At 43.9% G+C, this 22061-nt stretch overlaps 32 pseudogenes; 31 read left to right on the forward strand and 1 right to left on the reverse strand.

Moving 5' to 3' along the window:
* Positions 1–135: 135 nt before the first annotated feature.
* Positions 136–254, reverse strand: LOC140318425 (5S ribosomal RNA; annotated as a pseudogene).
* A 7676-nt stretch (positions 255–7930) lies between these two features.
* On the forward strand, positions 7931–8039 carry LOC140297269 (5S ribosomal RNA; annotated as a pseudogene).
* Positions 8040–8308: 269 nt separating this feature from the next.
* LOC140296769 (5S ribosomal RNA) lies at positions 8309–8427 on the forward strand (annotated as a pseudogene).
* A 269-nt stretch (positions 8428–8696) lies between these two features.
* On the forward strand, positions 8697–8815 carry LOC140288649 (5S ribosomal RNA; annotated as a pseudogene).
* Positions 8816–9084: 269 nt separating this feature from the next.
* LOC140300635 (5S ribosomal RNA) lies at positions 9085–9203 on the forward strand (annotated as a pseudogene).
* A 269-nt stretch (positions 9204–9472) lies between these two features.
* Positions 9473–9591, forward strand: LOC140296196 (5S ribosomal RNA; annotated as a pseudogene).
* Positions 9592–9860: 269 nt separating this feature from the next.
* Positions 9861–9979, forward strand: LOC140291684 (5S ribosomal RNA; annotated as a pseudogene).
* A 269-nt stretch (positions 9980–10248) lies between these two features.
* Positions 10249–10367, forward strand: LOC140293638 (5S ribosomal RNA; annotated as a pseudogene).
* A 269-nt stretch (positions 10368–10636) lies between these two features.
* LOC140293639 (5S ribosomal RNA) lies at positions 10637–10755 on the forward strand (annotated as a pseudogene).
* Positions 10756–11024: 269 nt separating this feature from the next.
* On the forward strand, positions 11025–11143 carry LOC140266118 (5S ribosomal RNA; annotated as a pseudogene).
* A 269-nt stretch (positions 11144–11412) lies between these two features.
* On the forward strand, positions 11413–11531 carry LOC140288515 (5S ribosomal RNA; annotated as a pseudogene).
* Positions 11532–11800: 269 nt separating this feature from the next.
* Positions 11801–11919, forward strand: LOC140302460 (5S ribosomal RNA; annotated as a pseudogene).
* Positions 11920–12188: 269 nt separating this feature from the next.
* LOC140290485 (5S ribosomal RNA) lies at positions 12189–12307 on the forward strand (annotated as a pseudogene).
* Positions 12308–12576: 269 nt separating this feature from the next.
* LOC140266130 (5S ribosomal RNA) lies at positions 12577–12695 on the forward strand (annotated as a pseudogene).
* A 650-nt stretch (positions 12696–13345) lies between these two features.
* Positions 13346–13464, forward strand: LOC140290487 (5S ribosomal RNA; annotated as a pseudogene).
* Positions 13465–13733: 269 nt separating this feature from the next.
* LOC140266141 (5S ribosomal RNA) lies at positions 13734–13852 on the forward strand (annotated as a pseudogene).
* Positions 13853–14502: 650 nt separating this feature from the next.
* Positions 14503–14621, forward strand: LOC140290488 (5S ribosomal RNA; annotated as a pseudogene).
* A 269-nt stretch (positions 14622–14890) lies between these two features.
* On the forward strand, positions 14891–15009 carry LOC140266152 (5S ribosomal RNA; annotated as a pseudogene).
* A 650-nt stretch (positions 15010–15659) lies between these two features.
* LOC140300637 (5S ribosomal RNA) lies at positions 15660–15778 on the forward strand (annotated as a pseudogene).
* Positions 15779–16047: 269 nt separating this feature from the next.
* Positions 16048–16166, forward strand: LOC140296198 (5S ribosomal RNA; annotated as a pseudogene).
* A 269-nt stretch (positions 16167–16435) lies between these two features.
* LOC140295797 (5S ribosomal RNA) lies at positions 16436–16554 on the forward strand (annotated as a pseudogene).
* A 269-nt stretch (positions 16555–16823) lies between these two features.
* On the forward strand, positions 16824–16942 carry LOC140293640 (5S ribosomal RNA; annotated as a pseudogene).
* Positions 16943–17211: 269 nt separating this feature from the next.
* LOC140293641 (5S ribosomal RNA) lies at positions 17212–17330 on the forward strand (annotated as a pseudogene).
* A 269-nt stretch (positions 17331–17599) lies between these two features.
* LOC140266163 (5S ribosomal RNA) lies at positions 17600–17718 on the forward strand (annotated as a pseudogene).
* A 269-nt stretch (positions 17719–17987) lies between these two features.
* On the forward strand, positions 17988–18106 carry LOC140288516 (5S ribosomal RNA; annotated as a pseudogene).
* A 269-nt stretch (positions 18107–18375) lies between these two features.
* On the forward strand, positions 18376–18494 carry LOC140302466 (5S ribosomal RNA; annotated as a pseudogene).
* A 269-nt stretch (positions 18495–18763) lies between these two features.
* Positions 18764–18882, forward strand: LOC140291076 (5S ribosomal RNA; annotated as a pseudogene).
* Positions 18883–19151: 269 nt separating this feature from the next.
* On the forward strand, positions 19152–19270 carry LOC140266174 (5S ribosomal RNA; annotated as a pseudogene).
* Positions 19271–19920: 650 nt separating this feature from the next.
* LOC140290489 (5S ribosomal RNA) lies at positions 19921–20039 on the forward strand (annotated as a pseudogene).
* Positions 20040–20308: 269 nt separating this feature from the next.
* LOC140266196 (5S ribosomal RNA) lies at positions 20309–20427 on the forward strand (annotated as a pseudogene).
* A 650-nt stretch (positions 20428–21077) lies between these two features.
* Positions 21078–21196, forward strand: LOC140290490 (5S ribosomal RNA; annotated as a pseudogene).
* A 269-nt stretch (positions 21197–21465) lies between these two features.
* Positions 21466–21584, forward strand: LOC140266207 (5S ribosomal RNA; annotated as a pseudogene).
* Positions 21585–22061: the final 477 nt, after the last annotated feature.

Here is a 22061-nt window from a genome sequence, read left to right on the forward strand (position 1 = left end):
TGAAACTGAGACTCTCAGATCACTTCGTGTCTGCTAACAAAGCAGCAGCAGCTGAAGATGACCAACTTCCTCATGTGTCACAGGGTGATCAGACGTTGCAACAAAAGACATGCAGGTGGTCGAAAGAAGAGAAAAAGCTTACACCACCTGGTATTCCCAAGAGGTCTTCCATCCAAGTACTAACCAGGCCCAACCGTGCTTGGCTTCCGAGATCAGACGAGGTCGGGCATGTTCAACGTGGTGTGGCCGTAAGCAACAATGTCACTGACAAATGTGCATCATATAGGTACTGGAATCATACGGTTCCTCTATGCAACTAGATAATTGCAGAGAAAGGCTGATGTGTAACGGGCATATCATCTTCTCTGATGTGATCATTCTCTGCAGCTGAAACTGAGACTCTCAGATCACTTCGTGTCTGCCAACAAAGCAGCAGCAGCTGAAGATGACCACCTTCCTCATGTGTCACAGGGTGATCAGACGTTGCAACAAAAGGTGGTAGAGAGAAGAGAAAAAGCTTAAAGCACCTGGTATTCCCAGGCAGTCTACCATCCAAGTACTAGTAGTAGTAAAAATAAAAAGGATGGAAAACATTCAAGAAAAGTGCAAATGAAGCAAGGTTTTTTGGTATAACTATCATGTATTATTCATTTGAACTTTTTTAGAACTTTGAACATTTACAAAACATAAGTAAGATCTCAATCTCAGCTCGGCTGCTGACTACTTGGTCCTGGGGCCTGCTGCTGTCTAGCTCTGGTTCATTCCCGTTTAGGAGATAGCTGATGATTAATGTCATCCTCTTCTAAAAGTCACTGTCAGACTCTGAATTTGATCTTCATATTCTGAAACCTCTTTCTTGACCAAAATCAATTTCAAGGCCTTGTGTGCGATGAATCTTTTGGTTGTTGCGGAGAATCGGTTGTATTAGTAGTTATCACTGGGAAAGCTATATTTATTGCCCCCCCCCCAAAAAAAAAAAAGAGGAGGGGAAAAAAGAGGGAAAATGAAAAATGTGCAGGAATATGATTACAGGTGCAAGTGCTTGAATGTCGGTTTGACACATGCACACGTGTATAATTACAACAAACAGTTTGAAAGTAGTGTTTCTTTTACAGATCACCAAGAAGCTGGCTGGCGCTATTGGGGACAGTGCTGCATGGATGATAAACATCGGCAACGAGTTTGGCCAGGTTCTGAACTCTGTTCTGACAACGGGTGAAGGTGCAGGGTTGGAAGAGTTGTGCCATGGCATCGTCACTCGATACAAGAATGCGGGCCAAGCTGAACCTGAGGTCATCTATGTTGACCGGGACTGCTGCAGCCAGTCAGGTGGGTAAAAATGATAAAATTCTTTATCAAATATACGTTTGAAAAACTGTGTGCCACACACACACACACTGTTACCACTCCACTTGTGGGAGGAGTGGTACTGGCAATTGGGCAGCGGCTGACTTTGTTTTTCACAGGTGTGTCTTCAGTGGTCAAACTCTTCCACCCATGGAGGTCTGCAGTGCGCTTGGACAGCTTCCATTTCATGCGACGTTTTAACTGCGGCGTTAAGTTTACGTTAAGTGTCTGTCTGTCTGTCTGTCTGTTCGCAGATGATTGCTCGTCTGTTACTGTGTGATTATTGTTACAATGTTAATAAAGTTTGATAATTTTACTTGAACCAAGAACAGCCTTCACATTTTTATTTAATTTCCCTTTGCAAAACAGGACGACAGTGAGTGTGAGTGACATCCATTTAATGCAATTGTCAAAAGTGAAGCCAGAATTACTTGGAGAATTATTTTACATTTATTAACAAAACCCAACACTCTTTGTCTCAACCAAAGATTTTTTAAAAATACTTTCTTTGCTCAATTTGGAATTTGTTTCATTCACTTGTGTTGCACAAATAGTGATACAGATAGATAGCTAGTCTCTCAAATAATTGAGTGTACCAAAAAAAGAGGGGAAAAATGATGGGAGACTTATTTACATTTACAGTTATACACATGTTGTGTGCTGCCCCCTACAGTAGGCTTTAGTAAAGTCCAAAGCACTGTGGTATGTTGGGGTGTTGCCACAATACAGGTTCGAATCCCACAAGAAACATGAAAATTAAACAGATGATAAACCTTGCAATAAGTGCAGAGGTGTGTGTAAACAATGTTGAGAAGATAAGAGAATAGAGAAAAGTGGATATAGTGTACGTTTTTTCTCCTTTTCTTTTTCTCTCTTCCCCCCCCTCCTTCCTCTTTTTTTCCTTTTCCCCCCTTTCGGGCAGTCCCTTTTGCCCCTTTTTTGGCCGAAAGGTCAGCACTCTGGACTTTGAATCCAGTGATCCGAGTTCAAATCTCGGTGGAACCTACAGGTGTGCTGTCATGTTTGTGTTCTGGAAAGAAAATGAGTGGATGAGGTTAGTCAGTTGTCAAGTCACACCAGAGTGTGTGATTGACCAATTCCAAAGAGAGGGCTTAAATTGTTTAATGTTGAAAAAGTGAAACATTCAGCTGAGAGGGTCTGTGCTATTTGCCTTCTCACCTCCGGGTGTCACTAATTGAATCTATTTGATTTCTTCTTCCATATTAATTTGCAATGCATATATTTTTCCATGCTCTCCGTTTGGAATTTGGACACAGAAGCCAAAGGAGAAGGAAACAGGAAAAACAATCCCATGGTAACAATCAGCGACAAGGAGAACTACTCAAAAGCCTGCATAATTAACCCGGTGCCCAACCATGGGCCAACCAATCATCCAATCAAGGAGCGGCAATTTCTGCCGGCCGGGATCTGAGCGCCAACTCCATGCGGTGCGCACAAGTTGGTACTGATTTAGGAAAAAGAGGATTGTACAATTTTACTCCTTGGTATGGATACTCTTTCAAAAAAGTCCAAAAAATAAAATATGTGGTTGACAAAACTGTGTGACTCAGTCCTTCAACACAAAAGGCAGGCAAAGGAAAATCAGCTGTCCTCTCTATCTAATCATAGGAGGATGGCCTGACTACGATCAGGGACCTGAGCAGCAAAGAATAGATAGACATGATAAATAGTTATATATATATATACATATATATATGTACATACTAGTCTCCAATACTACTATGATAAAAAGAGATCCAATGTACAGGTCTAAGTTGTACAGGAATGTGTTGTAGAAATTTGTTCTATATTTTTGTTGTAAATCCACAACAGGTTTCATCATCTGCTAATCCTGAAGGAGACACTAGTTGTAAAGGAATTTATTAATACATAAAAATGCTTATATTATAAGACTGAAACATCCTTGAACAGCAGATCACTGTAAAGACATACATATAATATTGTGATTATGTCAGTGGGTCAACAATTTTGTAAAGGCAACTTTACATAAAAAAATTTAAAATCTTGTAAAAATATAACAATGTAAACATAAAAACAGCAACCTCAAAACAAAACATAGCATGTTACCTGGATGGAAAACCATGCGTCTCTACAGCCTGAAGGAAGAAATCTTGGGCTGTTGATGCCTTGTTGTTATTGGTAGCATGTCGGTACATGATCTTTGTGAGCATTTGGAAAACATAAAAACCACAGAAACACATTAAACATTAACTACAATAATATAAGAATAATAAATGAATGAAATATTGTTCCATGTGTAATGTTAGACTTAAAGCTATACTTACCTTTCTGGCATGTAGCACGGCACTTATTAAAAATTTAAACATGAAAAACTCCCCCTCCCTCCAAAGTCTCACCCTCTTCCCCCTGCCTGACCTGTGACGCTCCCTTCCTCCCTGACGTGTGAGGTGAGAAAGTGATGGTGCGTTCCATCTCCCCCGGATGTCGGAGCGGAGAATGTTATCAGCGGTCCAGTTACCACGTCCATCAAGGCTATTCTTGTGCTTGCCGTGTCCGAATATAAACAACTTGTGATCTACAACGGCCTGCGTTGTAGTTCGCGTGTAATTTCAACACCTGGTGGCTTGCTTTTCCATTTTAGTGCGCCATAAGCTTATTAGGAGCATTTTAAGCTTACAAAAGAAAAGTATAGCTTTAAATAAATTAAGTTGAATATTATATCACACACTATAATCTCCATGGGGACACTGACCTTTCTTGAAGAGACATCTATTCCAAACATTACCACACCATATCTGTTCAATAAAAATGTATCAATTGTTTAACGCAGCTACATCGTGGTCCATTACACCAGATTCCAGAACTCTGCAGAATGTATGCCATAGACCATTTTTTAAATCAATATATAAATATATAATGTCCATGTGATGTCCTTTGCTGTCAGCTTACCTGATCAACTTGTGGTTGGTATCTATATGTACGAGTGACAGAGGAGCTGCGACATTGTAGGTCCTTCTCACAACACATCCGAGGCTTGTCATTCTCTGTAGTATTCCTACCCTATCAACCCGGTGCATCGAATCCCACACTCTGTCCACTGAACTCTGTGGCCTAAAGCCCTAAGACGACCTTTTACCATTCTGTGACCTGTAGGAAAAGAAGTGAAAACCACTTTTATTTAAGATATATTGATTGATAATCATGTAAACAAACAATTTAGGCATTTAACTTTTTCTCAGGTATACATGCTATGATGACCGTTGCTATGATAATGTCCAGGACTCTCCACTAAGGCACAGAAAATTTAAAAAATAATATTGATAGCCTTTAGGCTATAAAAATAGCAGTCATTAAAGTAGCCGGCCCTCAGCTAGACTTAGTTGTGGAGCCTATATGGCCGGCAATTTCAAATGTTACTTTTATGGCACAAATCTTTTTATAATGCTATGGACAAGTGCATGATATAATTCAAATAAAAACTTTCTGTAAAAAGCACCAACCCAAATTCTGGGAGTCTTGCTTGATGGCAGAGACCAAGCTGTCAAGTTCATCATCTGTCATTTTACTGTAGCCTTCCCTTTTTGAGAGGCCCCACTGTCGCATTCTGCGTTTCAGTGTTCTCACTGATACACCAGCAGTGTGGAAATACAGGGGGCAGAGAGGTCAATTTCAATCAAATGCTGGACGTGGTCTTTGGAAAAAAACATATGCTGGCTTGTTCACAGATACGAGACTTGTGTTCTTTTCACTGATTTTTACTGTGGTCTTCATCGTCGGCTTTCACCACAAGTACACCGTAGAACTGATAAAACACAAATGATGTACAAATATTACATTACACATGCCTCAACTAAAAGAAAATATATTATTTACAAACACAAACTTACATACCACTTTGGCCTGCAAGTGGACAAACCGGTAAACTTAAAACCGCTTATGGTCTTCGTTGATTGCTTTCTTTATTGGATCCATATCAATGATACCAGTTTACCGGACCGCTTTTTTAAACCGGAAGTGACATCACCGTCACCTTAAACTAAACTTATCAAGTTTTAACTTTTAACTTTTACCTAACACCAAATGTTATTAACTATATCCTTTAAACATTGCTAAATATTAAATATATACATCAAAACACTTAAAACAAACGTGTTATACGGACATTCTCTATGGCCATAAAATCATAGCTGCATCTAGTGGCGAAACATAAATATAACTGCCGTTACATTGCCTGTTTGACAGTTTAAAGCGGCTGCACGTGCACTTTTTCTATCTGGCCTCAGTACATTTCTGAAATGTATTCATTTGTGTTTGGAAAAGATTGGAAACTTTATTTCTGAGTCCACATCAGTGGGTTCTGGTTGTTAGCACATAGATGAGGAGACAGTTCAAGTAGTTTAAATTTTTAATAAGTGCCGTGCTACATGCCAGAAAGGTAAGTATAGCTTTAAGTCTAACATTACACATGGAACAATATTTCATTCATTTATTATTCTTATATTATTGTAGTTAATGTTTAATGTGTTTCTGTGGTTTTTATGTTTTCCAAATGCTCACAAAGATCATGTACCGACATGCTACCAATAACAACAAGGCATCAACAGCCCAAGATTTCTTCCTTCAGGCTGTAGAGACGCATGGTTTTCCATCCAGGTAATATGCTATGTTTTGTTTTGAGGTTGCTGTTTTTATGTTTACATTGTTATATTTTTACAAGATTTTAAATTTTTTTATGTAAAGTTGCCTTTACAAAATTGTTGACCCACTGACATAATCACAATATTATATGTATGTCTTTACAGTGATCTGCTGTTCAAGAATGTTTCAGTCTTATAATATAAGCATTTTTATGTATTAATAAATTCCTTTACAACTAGTGTCTCCTTCAGGATTAGCAGATGATGAAACCTGTTGTGGATTTACAACAAAAATATAGAACAAATTTCTACAACACATTCCTGTACAACTTAGACCTGTACATTGGATCTCTTTTTATCATAGTAGTATTGGAGACTAGTATGTACATATATATATGTATATATATATATATATATAACTATTTATCATGTCTATCTATTCTTTGCTGCTCAGGTCCCTGATCGTAGTCAGGCCATCCTCCTATGATTAGATAGAGAGGACAGCTGATTTTCCTTTGCCTGCCTTTTGTGTTGAAGGACTGAGTCACACAGTTTTGTCAACCACATATTTTATTTTTTGGACTTTTTTGAAAGAGTATCCATACCAAGGAGTAAAATTGTACAATCCTCTTTTTCCTAAATCAGTACCAACTTGTGCGCACCGCATGGAGTTGGCGCTCAGATCCCGGCCGGCAGAAATTGCCGCTCCTTGATTGGATGATTGGTTGGCCCATGGTTGGGCACCGGGTTAATTATGTAGGCTTTTGAGTAGTTCTCCTTGTCGCTGATTGTTACCATGGGATTGTTTTTCCTGTTTCCTTCTCCTTTGGCTTCTGTGTCCAAATTCCAAACGGAGAGCATGGAAAAATATATGCATTGCAAATTAATATGGAAGAAGAAATCAAATAGATTCAATTAGTGACACCCGGAGGTGAGAAGGCAAATAGCACAGACCCTCTCAGCTGAATGTTTCACTTTTTCAACATTAAACAATTTAAGCCCTCTCTTTGGAATTGGTCAATCACACACTCTGGTGTGACTTGACAACTGACTAACCTCATCCACTCATTTTCTTTCCAGAACACAAACATGACAGCACACCTGTAGGTTCCACCGAGATTTGAACTCGGATCACTGGATTCAAAGTCCAGAGTGCTGACCTTTCGGCCAAAAAAGGGGCAAAAGGGACTGCCCGAAAGGGGGGAAAAGGAAAAAAAGAGGAAGGAGGGGGGGGAAGAGAGAAAAAGAAAAGGAGAAAAAACGTACACTATATCCACTTTTCTCTATTCTCTTATCTTCTCAACATTGTTTACACACACCTCTGCACTTATTGCAAGGTTTATCATCTGTTTAATTTTCATGTTTCTTGTGGGATTCGAACCTGTATTGTGGCAACACCCCAACATACCACAGTGCTTTGGACTTTACTAAAGCCTACTGTAGGGGGCAGCACACAAAATGTGTATAACTGTAAATGTAAATAAGTCTCCCATCATTTTTCCCCTCTTTTTTTGGTACACTCAATTATTTGAGAGACTAGCTATCTATCTGTATCACTATTTGTGCAACACAAGTGAATGAAACAAATTCCAAATTGAGCAAAGAAAGTATTTTTAAAAAATCTTTGGTTGAGACAAAGAGTGTTGGGTTTTGTTAATAAATGTAAAATAATTCTCCAAGTAATTCTGGCTTCACTTTTGACAATTGCATTAAATGGATGTCACTCACACTCACTGTCGTCCTGTTTTGCAAAGGGAAATTAAATAAAAATGTGAAGGCTGTTCTTGGTTCAAGTAAAATTATCAAACTTTATTAACATTGTAACAATAATCAGACAGTAACAGACGAGCAATCATCTGCGAACAGACAGACAGACAGACAGACACTTAACGTAAACTTAACGCCGCAGTTAAAACGTCGCACCTATCGTACCTATATAATGCACATTTGTCACAGTTATTGTTGCTTACGGCCACACCACCCTGAATAAGTCTGATCTCGGAAGCCAAGCAGGGTTGGGCCTTGTTAGTATTTGGATGGGAGACCACTTGGGAATACCAGGTGCTGTAGGTTTTTTCTTTTCTCTCTACAACCTGCATGTCTTTTGTTGCAACGTCTGATCACCCTGTGACACATGAGGAAGTTGGTCATCTTCAGCTGCTGCTGCTTTATTGGCAGACACGAAGTGATCTGAGAGTCTCATTTTCAGCTGGAGAAAATTATCACGTCAGGGAACAAGATGTGCCCACTACATATCAGCCTTTCTCGGCAATTATCTGGTTAAATAGAGGAACCATATGATTCCATTGCCTATATAATGCACATTTGTCACAGAGATTGTTGCTTACGGCCAAACCACCCTGAATATGTCTGACCTCGTCTGATCTCAGAAGCCAAGGAGGTTTGGGCGTGGTTAGTACTTTGATGAGAGACCGCTTGGGAATACCAGGTGATGTAAGCTTTTTCTCTTCTCTCTACCACCTGCATGTCTTTTGTTGCAACGTCTGATCACCCTGTGACACGTGAAGAAGTTGGTCATCTTCAGCTGCTGCTGCTTTTTTGGCAGACACGAAGTGATCTGAGAGTCTCAGTTTCAGCTGTAGAGAATAATCACATCAGGGAAGAAGATGTGCCCACTACAAGTTAGCCTTTCTTGGCAATTATCTGGTTGCATAGAGGAACCGTATGATTCCAGTACCTATATAATGCACATTTGTCACAGACATTGTTACTTACGGCCAAACCACCCTGAATATGCCCAACCTCGTGTGATCTCGGAACCCAAGCAAGGTTGGGCCTGGTTAGTACTTCGATGGGAGACCTCTTGGGAATACCAGGTGCTGTAAGCTTCTTCTCTTCTCTCTACCACCTGCATGTCTTTTGTTGCAACGTCTGATCACCCTGTGACACATGAGGAAGTTGGTCATCTTCAGCTGCTGCTGCTTTGTTGGCTGACACGAAGTGATCTGAGAGTCTCAGTTTAAGTTGCAGAGAATGATCACATCAGAGAAGATGATTTGCCCGCTACACATCAGCCTTTCTCGGCAATTATCTGGTTGCATAGAGGAACCGTATGATTCCAGTACCTATATAATGCACATTTGTCAGAGACATTGTTGCTTACGGCCACACCACCCTGAACATGCCCGACCTCGTCTGATCTCGGAAGCCAAGGAGGGTTGGGCCTGGTTAGTACTTAAATGGGAGACCGCTTGGGAATACCAGGAGCTGTAAGCTTTTTGTCTTCTCTCGACCACCTGCATGTCTTTTGTTGCAACGTCTGATCACCCTGTGACACATGACGAAGTTGGTCATCTTCAGCTGCTGCTGCTTTGTTGGCAGACACGAAGTGATCTGAGAGTCTCAGTTTCAGCTGCAGAGAATAATCACATCAGGGAAGAAGATGTGCCCATAACAAGTCAGCCTTTCTCTGCAATTATCTGGTTACATAGAGGAATTGTATGATTCCAGTACCTATATAATGCACATTTGTCACAGAAATTGTTCCTTACGGCCACACCACACTGAATAAGCCCGACCTCGTCTGATCTCGGAAGCCAAGGAGGGTTGGGCCTGGTTAGTACTTTAATGGGAGACTGCTTGGGAATACCAGGTTCTGTAAGCGTTTTCTCTTCTCTCTACAACCTGCATGTCTTTTGTTGCAACGTCTGATCACCCTGTGACACATGAGGAAGTTGGTCATCTTCAGCTGCTGCTGCTTTGTTGGCAGACACGAAGTGATCTGAGAGTCTCAGTTTCAGCTCCAGAGAATAATCACATCAAGGAGGAAGATGAACCCACTATAAGTCAGCCTTTTTCGGCAATTATCTGGTTATACAGAGGAAGTGTATGATTCCAGTACCTATATAATGCACATTTGTCACCGATATTGTTGCTTACGGCCACACCACCCTGAATAAGCCCAACCTCGTCTGATCTCGGAAGCCAAGCAGGGTTGGGCCTCCTTAGTACTTGGATGGGAGACTGCTTGGGAATACCAGGTGCTGTAAGCTTCTTCTCTTCTCTCTACCACCTACATGTCTTTTGTTGCAACTTCTGATCACCCTGTGACACATGAGGAAGTTGGTCATCTTCAGCTGCTGCTGCTTTGTTGGCTGACACGAAGTGATCTGAGAGTCTCAGTTTCAGTTGCAGATAATGATCACATCAGAGAAGATGATTTGCCCGCTACACATCAGCCTTTCTCGGCAATTATCTGGTTGCATAGAGGAACCGTATGATTCCAGTACCTATATAATGCACATTTGTCAGAGCCATTGTTGCTTACGGCCACACCACCCTGAATAAGCCCGACCTCGTCTGATCTTGGACGCCAAGCAGGGTTGTACCTGGTTAGTACTTGGATGGGAGACAGCTTGGGAATACCAGGTGCTGTAAGCTTTTTCTCTTCTCTCTACCACCTGCATGTCTTTTGTTGCAACGTCTGATCACCCTGTCACACGTGAAGAAGTTGGTCATCTTCAGCTGCTGCTGCTTTGTTGGCTGACACGAAGTGATCTGAGAGTCTCAGTTTCAGTTGCAGATAATGATCACATCAGAGAAGATGATTTGCCCGCTACACATCAGCCTTTCTCGGCAATTATCTGGTTGCATAGAGGAACCGTATGATTCCAGTACCTATATAATGCACATTTGTCAGAGACATTGTTGCTTACGGCCACACCACCCTGAATAAGCCCGACCTCGTCTGATCTTGGACGCCAAGCAGGGTTGTACCTGGTTAGTACTTGGATGGGAGACAGCTTGGGAATACCAGGTGCTGTAAGCTTTTTCTCTTCTCTCTACCACCTGCATGTCTATTGTTGCAACGTCTGATCACCCTGTGACACGTGAAGAAGTTGGTCATCTTCAGCTGCTGCTGCTTTGTTGATAGACACGAGGTGATCTGAGAGTCTCAGTTTCAGCTCCAGAGAATAATCACATCAAGGAGGAAGATGAACCCACTACAAGTCAGCCTTTTTCGGCAATTATCTGGTTATACAGAGGAAGTGTATGATTCCAGTACCTATATAATGCACATTTGTCACCGATATTGTTGCTTACGGCCACACCACCCTGAATAAGCCCGACCTCGTCTGATCTCGGAAGCCAAGCACGGTTGGGCCTGGTTAGTACTTGAATGGGAGACCGCTTGGGAATACCAGGTACCTTAAGCTTTTTCTCTTCTCTCTACCACCTGCATGTCTTTTGTTGCAACGTCTGATCACCCTGTGACACATGAGGAAGTTGGTCATCTTCAGCTTCTGCTGCTTTGTTGGCAGACACCAAGTGATCTGAGAGTCTCAGTTTCAGCTGCAGAGAATAATCACATCAGGGAAGAAGATGTTTCCATAACAAGTCAGCCTTTCTCTGCAATTATCTGGTTACATAGAGGAAGTGTATGATTCCAGTACCTATATAATGCACATTTGTCACAGAAATTGTTCCTTACGGCCACACCACCCTGAATAAGCCCGACCTCGTCTGATCTCGGAAGCCAAGGAGGGTTGGGCCTGGTTAGTACTTTAATGGGAGACTGCTTGGGAATACCAGGTGCTGTAAGCGTTTTCTCTTCTCTCTACAACCTGCATGTCTTTTGTTGCAACGTCTGATCACCCTGTGACACATGAGGAAGTTGGTCATCTTCAGCAGCTGCTGCTTTGTTGGCAGACACGAAGTGATCTGAGAGTCTCAGTTTCAGCTGAAGAGAATGATCACATCAGAGAAGATGATATGCCCACTACAAGTCAGCTTTTCTCTGCAATTATCTGGTTGCATAGAGGAACCGTATGATTCCAGTACCTATATAATGCACATTTGTCAGAGACATTGTTGCTTACGGCCACACCACCCTGAATAAGCCCGACCTCGTCTGATCTCGGACGCCAAGCAGGGTTGGGCCTGGTTAGTACTTAAATGGGAGACCGCTTGGGAATACCAGGAGCTGTAAGCGTTTTCTCTTCTCTCTACAACCTGCATGTCTTTTGTTGCAACGTCTGATCACCCTGTGACACATGAGGAAGTTGGTCATCTTCAGCTGCTGCTGCTTTGTTGGCAGACACGAAGTGATCTGAGAGTCTCATTTTCAGCTGCAGAGAATAATCACATCAGGGAAGAAGATGTTTCCATAACAAGTCAGCCTTTCTCTGCAATTATCTGGTTACATAGAGGAAGTGTATGATTCCAGTACCTATATAATGCACATTTGTCAGAGACATTGTTGCTTACGGCCACACCACCCTGAATAAGCCCGACCTCGTCTGATCTCGGACGCCAAGCAGGGTTGTACCTGGTTAGTACTTGGATGGGAGACAGCTTGGGAATACCAGGTGCTGTAAGCTTTTTCTCTTCTCTCTACCACCTGCATGTCTATTGTTGCAACGTCTGATCACCCTGTGACACGTGAAGAAGTTGGTCATCTTCAGCTGCTGCTGCTTTGTTGATAGACACGAGGTGATCTGAGAGTCTCAGTTTCAGCTCCAGAGAATAATCACATCAAGGAGGAAGATGAACCCACTACAAGTCAGCCTTTTTCGGCAATTATCTGGTTATACAGAGGAAGTGTATGATTCCAGTACCTATATAATGCACATTTGTCACCGATATTGTTGCTTACGGCCACACCACCCTGAATAAGCCCGACCTCGTCTGATCTCGGAAGCCAAGCACGGTTGGGCCTGGTTAGTACTTGAATGGGAGACCGCTTGGGAATACCAGGTACCTTAAGCTTTTTCTCTTCTCTCTACCACCTGCATGTCTTTTGTTGCAACGTCTGATCACCCTGTGACACATGAGGAAGTTGGTCATCTTCAGCTTCTGCTGCTTTGTTGGCAGACACGAAGTGATCTGAGAGTCTCATGTTCAGCTGGAGAAAATTATCACGTCAGGGAAGAAGATGATTTGCCCGCTACACATCAGCCTTTCTCGGCAATTATCTGGTTGCATAGAGGAACCGTATGATTCCAGTACCTATATAATGCACATTTGTCAGACACATTGTTGCTTACGGCCACACCACCCTGAACATGCCTGATCTCGTAAGCCAAGCAGGGTTGAGCCTCCTTAGTACTTGGATGGGAGACTGCTTGGGAATACCAGGTGCTGTAAGCTTTTTCTCTTCTCTCTACCACCTGCATGTCTTTTGTTGCAACGTCTGATCACCCTGTGACACATGAGGAAGTTGGTCATCTTCAGCTGCTGCTGCTTTGTTGGCTGACACGAAGTGATCTGAGAGTCTCAGTTTAAGTTGCAGAGAATGATCACATCAGAGAAGATGATTTGCCCGCTACACATCAGCTTTTCTCGGCAATTATCTGGTTGCATAGAGGAACCGTATGATTCCTGTACTTATATAATGCACATTTGTCAGACACATTGTTGCTTACGGCCACACCACCCTGAATAAGCCCGACCTCGTCTGATCTCGGACGCCAAGCAGGGTTGTACCTGGTTAGTACTTGGATGGGAGACAGCTTGGGAATACCAGGTGCTGTAAGCTTTTTCTCTTCTCTCTACCACCTGCATGTCTATTGTTGCAACGTCTGATCACCCTGTGACACGTGAAGAAGTTGGTCATCTTCAGCTGCTGCTGCTTTGTTGATAGACACGAGGTGATCTGAGAGTCTCAGTTTCAGCTCCAGAGAATAATCACATCAAGGAGGAAGATGAACCCACTACAAGTCAGCCTTTTTCGGCAATTATCTGGTTATACAGAGGAAGTGTATGATTCCAGTACCTATATAATGCACATTTGTCACCGATATTGTTGCTTACGGCCACACCACCCTGAATAAGCCCGACCTCGTCTGATCTCGGAAGCCAAGCACGGTTGGGCCTGGTTAGTACTTGAATGGGAGACCGCTTGGGAATACCAGGTACCTTAAGCTTTTTCTCTTCTCTCTACCACCTGCATGTCTTTTGTTGCAACGTCTGATCACCCTGTGACACATGAGGAAGTTGGTCATCTTCAGCTTCTGCTGCTTTGTTGGCAGACACGAAGTGATCTGAGAGTCTCATGTTCAGCTGGAGAAAATTATCACGTCAGGGAAGAAGATGATTTGCCCGCTACACATCAGCCTTTCTCGGCAATTATCTGGTTGCATAGAGGAACCGTATGATTCCAGTACCTATATAATGCACATTTGTCAGACACATTGTTGCTTACGGCCACACCACCCTGAACATGCCTGATCTCGTAAGCCAAGCAGGGTTGAGCCTCCTTAGTACTTGGATGGGAGACTGCTTGGGAATACCAGGTGCTGTAAGCTTTTTCTCTTCTCTCTACCACCTGCATGTCTTTTGTTGCAACGTCTGATCACCCTGTGACACATGAGGAAGTTGGTCATCTTCAGCTGCTGCTGCTTTGTTGGCTGACACGAAGTGATCTGAGAGTCTCAGTTTAAGTTGCAGAGAATGATCACATCAGAGAAGATGATTTGCCCGCTACACATCAGCCTTTCTCGGCAATTATCTGGTTGCATAGAGGAACCGTATGATTCCTGTACTTATATAATGCACATTTGTCAGACACATTGTTGCTTACGGCCACACCACCCTGAATAAGCCCGACCTCGTCTGATCTCGGACGCCAAGCAGGGTTGTACCTGGTTAGTACTTGGATGGGAGACAGCTTGGGAATACCAGGTGCTGTAAGCTTTTTCTCTTCTCTCTACCACCTGCATGTCTATTGTTGCAACGTCTGATCACCCTGTGACACGTGAAGAAGTTGGTCATCTTCAGCTGCTGCTGCTTTGTTGATAGACACGAGGTGATCTGAGAGTCTCAGTTTCAGCTCCAGAGAATAATCACATCAAGGAGGAAGATGAACCCACTACAAGTCAGCCTTTTTCGGCAATTATCTGGTTATACAGAGGAAGTGTATGATTCCAGTACCTATATAATGCACATTTGTCACCGATATTGTTGCTTACGGCCACACCACCCTGAATAAGCCCGACCTCGTCTGATCTCGGAAGCCAAGCACGGTTGGGCCTGGTTAGTACTTGAATGGGAGACCGCTTGGGAATACCAGGTACCTTAAGCTTTTTCTCTTCTCTCTACCACCTGCATGTCTTTTGTTGCAACGTCTGATCACCCTGTGACACATGAGGAAGTTGGTCATCTTCAGCTTCTGCTGCTTTGTTGGCAGACACGAAGTGATCTGAGAGTCTCATGTTCAGCTGGAGAAAATTATCACGTCAGGGAAGAAGATGATTTGCCCGCTACACATCAGCCTTTCTCGGCAATTATCTGGTTGCATAGAGGAACCGTATGATTCCAGTACCTATATAATGCACATTTGTCAGACACATTGTTGCTTACGGCCACACCACCCTGAACATGCCTGATCTCGTAAGCCAAGCAGGGTTGAGCCTCCTTAGTACTTGGATGGGAGACTGCTTGGGAATACCAGGTGCTGTAAGCTTTTTCTCTTCTCTCTACCACCTGCATGTCTTTTGTTGCAACGTCTGATCACCCTGTGACACATGAGGAAGTTGGTCATCTTCAGCTGCTGCTGCTTTGTTGGCTGACACGAAGTGATCTGAGAGTCTCAGTTTAAGTTGCAGAGAATGATCACATCAGAGAAGATGATTTGCCCGCTACACATCAGCCTTTCTCGGCAATTATCTGGTTGCATAGAGGAACCGTATGATTCCAGTACCTATATAATGCACATTTGTCAGAGACATTGTTGCTTACGGCCACACCACCCTGAACATGCCCGACCTCGTCTGATCTCGGAAGCCAAGGAGGGTTGGGCCTGGTTAGTACTTAAATGGGAGACCGCTTGGGAATACCAGGAGCTGTAAGCTTTTTGTCTTCTCTCGACCACCTGCATGTCTTTTGTTGCAACGTCTGATCACCCTGTGACACATGACGAAGTTGGTCATCTTCAGCTGCTGCTGCTTTGTTGGCAGACACGAAGTGATCTGAGAGTCTCAGTTTCAGCTGCAGAGAATAATCACATCAGGGAAGAAGATGTGCCCATAACAAGTCAGCCTTTCTCTGCAATTATCTGGTTACATAGAGGAATTGTATGATTCCAGTACCTATATAATGCACATTTGTCACAGAAATTGTTCCTTACGGCCACACCACACTGAATAAGCCCGACCTCGTCTGATCTCGGAAGCCAAGGAGGGTTGGGCCTGGTTAGTACTTTAATGGGAGACTGCTTGGGAATACCAGGTTCTGTAAGCGTTTTCTCTTCTCTCTACAACCTGCATGTCTTTTGTTGCAACGTCTGATCACCCTGTGACACATGAGGAAGTTGGTCATCTTCAGCTGCTGCTGCTTTGTTGGCAGACACGAAGTGATCTGAGAGTCTCAGTTTCAGCTCCAGAGAATAATCACATCAAGGAGGAAGATGAACCCACTATAAGTCAGCCTTTTTCGGCAATTATCTGGTTATACAGAGGAAGTGTATGATTCCAGTACCTATATAATGCACATTTGTCACCGATATTGTTGCTTACGGCCACACCACCCTGAATAAGCCCAACCTCGTCTGATCTCGGAAGCCAAGCAGGGTTGGGCCTCCTTAGTACTTGGATGAGAGACTGCTTGGGAATACCAGGTGCTGTAAGCTTCTTCTCTTCTCTCTACCACCTACATGTCTTTTGTTGCAACTTCTGATCACCCTGTGACACATGAGGAAGTTGGTCATCTTCAGCTGCTGCTGCTTTGTTGGCTGACACGAAGTGATCTGAGAGTCTCAGTTTCAGTTGCAGATAATGATCACATCAGAGAAGATGATTTGCCCGCTACACATCAGCCTTTCTCGGCAATTATCTGGTTGCATAGAGGAACCGTATGATTCCAGTACCTATATAATGCACATTTGTCAGAGCCATTGTTGCTTACGGCCACACCACCCTGAATAAGCCCGACCTCGTCTGATCTTGGACGCCAAGCAGGGTTGTACCTGGTTAGTACTTGGATGGGAGACAGCTTGGGAATACCAGGTGCTGTAAGCTTTTTCTCTTCTCTCTACCACCTGCATGTCTTTTGTTGCAACGTCTGATCACCCTGTCACACGTGAAGAAGTTGGTCATCTTCAGCTGCTGCTGCTTTGTTGGCTGACACGAAGTGATCTGAGAGTCTCAGTTTCAGTTGCAGATAATGATCACATCAGAGAAGATGATTTGCCCGCTACACATCAGCCTTTCTCGGCAATTATCTGGTTGCATAGAGGAACCGTATGATTCCAGTACCTATATAATGCACATTTGTCAGAGACATTGTTGCTTACGGCCACACCACCCTGAATAAGCCCGACCTCGTCTGATCTTGGACGCCAAGCAGGGTTGTACCTGGTTAGTACTTGGATGGGAGACAGCTTGGGAATACCAGGTGCTGTAAGCTTTTTCTCTTCTCTCTACCACCTGCATGTCTATTGTTGCAACGTCTGATCACCCTGTGACACGTGAAGAAGTTGGTCATCTTCAGCTGCTGCTGCTTTGTTGATAGACACGAGGTGATCTGAGAGTCTCAGTTTCAGCTCCAGAGAATAATCACATCAAGGAGGAAGATGAACCCACTACAAGTCAGCCTTTTTCGGCAATTATCTGGTTATACAGAGGAAGTGTATGATTCCAGTACCTATATAATGCACATTTGTCACCGATATTGTTGCTTACGGCCACACCACCCTGAATAAGCCCGACCTCGTCTGATCTCGGAAGCCAAGCACGGTTGGGCCTGGTTAGTACTTGAATGGGAGACCGCTTGGGAATACCAGGTACCTTAAGCTTTTTCTCTTCTCTCTACCACCTGCATGTCTTTTGTTGCAACGTCTGATCACCCTGTGACACATGAGGAAGTTGGTCATCTTCAGCTTCTGCTGCTTTGTTGGCAGACACGAAGTGATCTGAGAGTCTCAGTTTCAGCTGCAGAGAATAATCACATCAGGGAAGAAGATGTTTCCATAACAAGTCAGCCTTTCTCTGCAATTATCTGGTTACATAGAGGAAGTGTATGATTCCAGTACCTATATAATGCACATTTGTCACAGAAATTGTTCCTTACGGCCACACCACCCTGAATAAGCCCGACCTCGTCTGATCTCGGAAGCCAAGGAGGGTTGGGCCTGGTTAGTACTTTAATGGGAGACTGCTTGGGAATACCAGGTGCTGTAAGCGTTTTCTCTTCTCTCTACAACCTGCATGTCTTTTGTTGCAACGTCTGATCACCCTGTGACACATGAGGAAGTTGGTCATCTTCAGCAGCTGCTGCTTTGTTGGCAGACACGAAGTGATCTGAGAGTCTCAGTTTCAGCTGAAGAGAATGATCACATCAGAGAAGATGATATGCCCACTACAAGTCAGCTTTTCTCTGCAATTATCTGGTTGCATAGAGGAACCGTATGATTCCAGTACCTATATAATGCACATTTGTCAGAGACATTGTTGCTTACGGCCACACCACCCTGAATAAGCCCGACCTCGTCTGATCTCGGACGCCAAGCAGGGTTGGGCCTGGTTAGTACTTAAATGGGAGACCGCTTGGGAATACCAGGAGCTGTAAGCGTTTTCTCTTCTCTCTACAACCTGCATGTCTTTTGTTGCAACGTCTGATCACCCTGTGACACATGAGGAAGTTGGTCATCTTCAGCTGCTGCTGCTTTGTTGGCAGACACGAAGTGATCTGAGAGTCTCATTTTCAGCTGCAGAGAATAATCACATCAGGGAAGAAGATGTTTCCATAACAAGTCAGCCTTTCTCTGCAATTATCTGGTTACATAGAGGAAGTGTATGATTCCAGTACCTATATAATGCACATTTGTCAGAGACATTGTTGCTTACGGCCACACCACCCTGAATAAGCCCGACCTCGTCTGATCTCGGATGCCAAGCAGGGTTGTACCTGGTTAGTACTTGGATGGGAGACAGCTTGGGAATACCAGGTGCTGTAAGCTTTTTCTCTTCTCTCTACCACCTGCATGTCTATTGTTGCAACGTCTGATCACCCTGTGACACGTGAAGAAGTTGGTCATCTTCAGCTGCTGCTGCTTTGTTGATAGACACGAGGTGATCTGAGAGTCTCAGTTTCAGCTCCAGAGAATAATCACATCAAGGAGGAAGATGAACCCACTACAAGTCAGCCTTTTTCGGCAATTATCTGGTTATACAGAGGAAGTGTATGATTCCAGTACCTATATAATGCACATTTGTCACCGATATTGTTGCTTACGGCCACACCACCCTGAATAAGCCCGACCTCGTCTGATCTCGGAAGCCAAGCACGGTTGGGCCTGGTTAGTACTTGAATGGGAGACCGCTTGGGAATACCAGGTACCTTAAGCTTTTTCTCTTCTCTCTACCACCTGCATGTCTTTTGTTGCAACGTCTGATCACCCTGTGACACATGAGGAAGTTGGTCATCTTCAGCTTCTGCTGCTTTGTTGGCAGACACGAAGTGATCTGAGAGTCTCATGTTCAGCTGGAGAAAATTATCACGTCAGGGAAGAAGATGATTTGCCCGCTACACATCAGCCTTTCTCGGCAATTATCTGGTTGCATAGAGGAACCGTATGATTCCAGTACCTATATAATGCACATTTGTCAGACACATTGTTGCTTACGGCCACACCACCCTGAACATGCCTGATCTCGTAAGCCAAGCAGGGTTGAGCCTCCTTAGTACTTGGATGGGAGACTGCTTGGGAATACCAGGTGCTGTAAGCTTTTTCTCTTCTCTTTACCACCTGCATGTCTTTTGTTGCAACGTCTGATCACCCTGTGACACATGAGGAAGTTGGTCATCTTCAGCTGCTGCTGCTTTGTTGGCTGACACGAAGTGATCTGAGAGTCTCAGTTTAAGTTGCAGAGAATGATCACATCAGAGAAGATGATTTGCCCGCTACACATCAGCCTTTCTCGGCAATTATCTGGTTGCATAGAGGAACCGTATGATTCCTGTACTTATATAATGCACATTTGTCAGACACATTGTTGCTTACGGCCACACCACCCTGAATAAGCCCGACCTCGTCTGATCTCGGACGCCAAGCAGGGTTGTACCTGGTTAGTACTTGGATGGGAGACAGCTTGGGAATACCAGGTGCTGTAAGCTTTTTCTCTTCTCTCTACCACCTGCATGTCTATTGTTGCAACGTCTGATCACCCTGTGACACGTGAAGAAGTTGGTCATCTTCAGCTGCTGCTGCTTTGTTGATAGACACGAGGTGATCTGAGAGTCTCAGTTTCAGCTCCAGAGAATAATCACATCAAGGAGGAAGATGAACCCACTACAAGTCAGCCTTTTTCGGCAATTATCTGGTTATACAGAGGAAGTGTATGATTCCAGTACCTATATAATGCACATTTGTCACCGATATTGTTGCTTACGGCCACACCACCCTGAATAAGCCCGACCTCGTCTGATCTCGGAAGCCAAGCACGGTTGGGCCTGGTTAGTACTTGAATGGGAGACCGCTTGGGAATACCAGGTACCTTAAGCTTTTTCTCTTCTCTCTACCACCTGCATGTCTTTTGTTGCAACGTCTGATCACCCTGTGACACATGAGGAAGTTGGTCATCTTCAGCTTCTGCTGCTTTGTTGGCAGACACGAAGTGATCTGAGAGTCTCATGTTCAGCTGGAGAAAATTATCACGTCAGGGAAGAAGATGATTTGCCCGCTACACATCAGCCTTTCTCGGCAATTATCTGGTTGCATAGAGGAACCGTATGATTCCAGTACCTATATAATGCACATTTGTCAGACACATTGTTGCTTACGGCCACACCACCCTGAACATGCCTGATCTCGTAAGCCAAGCAGGGTTGAGCCTCCTTAGTACTTGGATGGGAGACTGCTTGGGAATACCAGGTGCTGTAAGCTTTTTCTCTTCTCTCTACCACCTGCATGTCTTTTGTTGCAACGTCTGATCACCCTGTGACACATGAGGAAGTTGGTCATCTTCAGCTGCTGCTGCTTTGTTGGCTGACATGAAGTGATCTGAGAGTCTCAGTTTAAGTTGCAGAGAATGATCACATCAGAGAAGATGATTTGCCCGCTACACATCAGCCTTTCTCGGCAATTATCTGGTTGCATAGAGGAACCGTATGATTCCTGTACTTATATAATGCACATTTGTCAGACACATTGTTGCTTACGGCCACACCACCCTGAATAAGCCCGACCTCGTCTGATCTCGGACGCCAAGCAGGGTTGTACCTGGTTAGTACTTGGATGGGAGACAGCTTGGGAATACCAGGTGCTGTAAGCTTTTTCTCTTCTCTCTACCACCTGCATGTCTATTGTTGCAACGTCTGATCACCCTGTGACACGTGAAGAAGTTGGTCATCTTCAGCTGCTGCTGCTTTGTTGATAGACACGAGGTGATCTGAGAGTCTCAGTTTCAGCTCCAGAGAATAATCACATCAAGGAGGAAGATGAACCCACTACAAGTCAGCCTTTTTCGGCAATTATCTGGTTATACAGAGGAAGTGTATGATTCCAGTACCTATATAATGCACATTTGTCACCGATATTGTTGCTTACGGCCACACCACCCTGAATAAGCCCGACCTCGTCTGATCTCGGAAGCCAAGCACGGTTGGGCCTGGTTAGTACTTGAATGGGAGACCGCTTGGGAATACCAGGTACCTTAAGCTTTTTCTCTTCTCTCTACCACCTGCATGTCTTTTGTTGCAACGTCTGATCACCCTGTGACACATGAGGAAGTTGGTCATCTTCAGCTTCTGCTGCTTTGTTGGCAGACACGAAGTGATCTGAGAGTCTCATGTTCAGCTGGAGAAAATTATCACGTCAGGGAAGAAGATGATTTGCCCGCTACACATCAGCCTTTCTCGGCAATTATCTGGTTGCATAGAGGAACCGTATGATTCCAGTACCTATATAATGCACATTTGTCAGACACATTGTTGCTTACGGCCACACCACCCTGAACATGCCTGATCTCGTAAGCCAAGCAGGGTTGAGCCTCCTTAGTACTTGGATGGGAGACTGCTTGGGAATACCAGGTGCTGTAAGCTTTTTCTCTTCTCTCTACCACCTGCATGTCTTTTGTTGCAACGTCTGATCACCCTGTGACACATGAGGAAGTTGGTCATCTTCAGCTGCTGCTGCTT

This window comes from Leuresthes tenuis, unplaced genomic scaffold (assembly GCF_036924035.1).
Source record: "Leuresthes tenuis unplaced genomic scaffold, fLeuTen1.0.hap1 SCAF_1, whole genome shotgun sequence".
NCBI classification, from domain to species: domain Eukaryota; kingdom Metazoa; phylum Chordata; class Actinopteri; order Atheriniformes; family Atherinopsidae; genus Leuresthes; species Leuresthes tenuis.